Here is a 2500-nt window from a genome sequence, read left to right as displayed (position 1 = left end):
CCCTCCACCACAAATCCAGCATGGCCCTTGCCCTCCAGCAGGCCCCGAGGACCCACATACTCCTCCGCTCTAATCCCCCATGAGCTTTCCTTCTCCTGCAGTTACCCTCCACCGCATATCCAGCATGGCCCTTGACCTCCAGCATGCCCTGGGGACCCACATACTCCTCTGCTCTACTCCCCCACTAGCTTTCCTTCTCCCGCAGTTACCCTCCACCACAAATCCAGCATGGCCCTTGCCCTCCAGCAGGCCCCGAGGACCCACATACTCCTCCGCTCTAATCCCCCATGAGCTTTCCTTCTCCTGCAGTTACCCTCCACCACATATCCAGCATGGCCCTTGACCTCCAGCATGCCCCGGAGACGCACATCCTCCCCTGCTCTAGTCCCCCACTAGCTTACCTTTCTTGTAGTTACGCTCCAGCGCATATCCAGCATGGACCTTGACCTCCAGCAGGCCCCGGGGACGCACATCCTCCCCTGCTCTAATCCCCCACTAGCTTTCCTTCTCCTGCAGTTACCCTCCAGCGCATATCCAGCATGGACCTTGACCTCCAGCATGCCCCGTGGACCCACACTTAAGCCCCCTCCCACTGACAAAGCAAAACACCACTGGCAAAATCCTCGTGCCCCTGGTACTCCAGAATGTAAATTCAAACATGCCCCTGGTACACTGCGCAGAAACACTTTGCCACACACACGCACGCACTGCTTGTGCCTATGGTACGACAACTTTTCTCGTGCCTATGGTACGACAACTTTTCTCGTGCCTATGGTACAACAATTTTTCTCGTGCCTATGGTACAACAACTTTTTGCCGTGCCCCTGGTACACCGCTCAGTAGCACTTTGCCACACAAGCTCTCCTCGTGCCTATGGTACGACAACTTTTCTCGTGCCTATGGTACAACAACTTTTCGCCGTGCCCCTGGTACACCGCTCAGTAGCACTTTGCCACACAAACTCTCCTAGTGCCTATGGTACGACATCTTTTCTCGTGCCTATGGTACAACAACTTTCCTCCGTGCCCCTGGTACGACAGCTTTTCTCGTGCCTATGGTACAACAACTTTTCTCGTGCCTATGGTACAACAACTTTTCGCCGTGCCCCTGGTACACCGCTCAGTAGCACTTTGCCACACAAACTCTCTTAGTGCCTATGGTACGACATCTTTTCTCGTGCCTATGGTACAACAACTTTCCTCCGTGCCCCTGGTACGACAGCTTTTCTCGTGCCTATGGTACAACAACTTTTCTCGTGCCTATGGTACAACAACTTTTCGCCGTGCCCCTGGTACACCGCTCAGTAGCACTTTGCCACACACACACTCCTCGTACCTATGGTACGACAACTTTTCTCGTGCCTATGGTACGACAACTTTTCTCGTGCCTATGGTACAACAACTTTTCGCCGTGCCCCTGGTACACCGCTCAGTAGCACTTTGCCACACAAACTCTCCTCGTGCCTATGGTACGACAACTTTTCTCGTGCCTATGGTACAACAACTTTCCTCCGTGCCCCTGGTACGACAACTTTTCTCGTGCCTATGGTACGACAACTTTTCTCGTGCCTATGGTACAACAACTTTTCGCCGTGCCCCTGGTACACCGCTCAGTAGCACTTTGCCACACAAACTCTCCTCGTGCCTATGGTACGACAACTTTTCTCGTGCCTATGGTACAACAACTTTCCTCCGTGCCCCTGGTACGACAGCTTTTCTCGTGCCTATGGTACAACAACTTTTCTCGTGCCTATGGTACAACAACTTTTCGCCGTGCCCCTGGTACACCGCTCAGTAGCACTTTGCCACACACACACTCCTCGTACCTATGGTACGACAACTTTTCTCGTGCCTATGGTACAACAACTTTTCTCGTGCCTATGGTACAACAACTTTTCGCCGTGCCCCTGGTACACCGCTCAGTAGCACTTTGCCACACAAACTCTCCTCGTGCCTATGGTACGACAACTTTTCTCGTGCCTATGGTACAACAACTTTCCTCCGTGCCCCTGGTATGACAGCTTTTCTCGTGCCTATGGTACAACAACTTTTCTCGTGCCTATGGTACAACAACTTTTCGCCGTGCCCCTGGTACACCGCTCAGTAGCACTTTGCCACACACACACACACCACTCGTGCCTATGGTACGACAACTTTTCTCGTGCCTATGGTACGACAACTTTTCTCGTGCCTATGGTACAACAACCTTTCCCCGTGCCCCTGGTACACTGCGCAGAAACTCTTTGCCACACACACACACACACACCACTCGTGCCTATGGTACGACAACAGGCCCCGGGGACCTACATCGCACCTTGCTCTTGCCTCCCTTACAGCTGAAAAAGGTCCATGCCTGTGCCCTGGCCCTGCTGAAATTCCCTCTCCATTTAGCCGAGGCAGTGAGTCGGCCTCCTGTCTCCCTTTACGGTCGAAAAAGATGTGCTCCTGGGCGCGCTGGCCCTGCTGCTACTCACATCGGGCATGGACCTGGACCTCCAGCA

Source organism: Aulonocara sp. 'chitande type north' Nkhata Bay, unplaced genomic scaffold (genome assembly GCF_057382095.1).
Source record: "Aulonocara sp. 'chitande type north' Nkhata Bay isolate Kocher_YH1m ecotype deep benthic unplaced genomic scaffold, A_spYH_male_GT1.1 unmapped_scaffold_33, whole genome shotgun sequence".
In the NCBI taxonomy this organism is placed as follows: domain Eukaryota; kingdom Metazoa; phylum Chordata; class Actinopteri; order Cichliformes; family Cichlidae; genus Aulonocara; species Aulonocara sp. 'chitande type north' Nkhata Bay.
The sequence above is the reverse complement of the archived record's forward strand: the minus strand, read 5'-3'. Positions refer to the sequence as shown.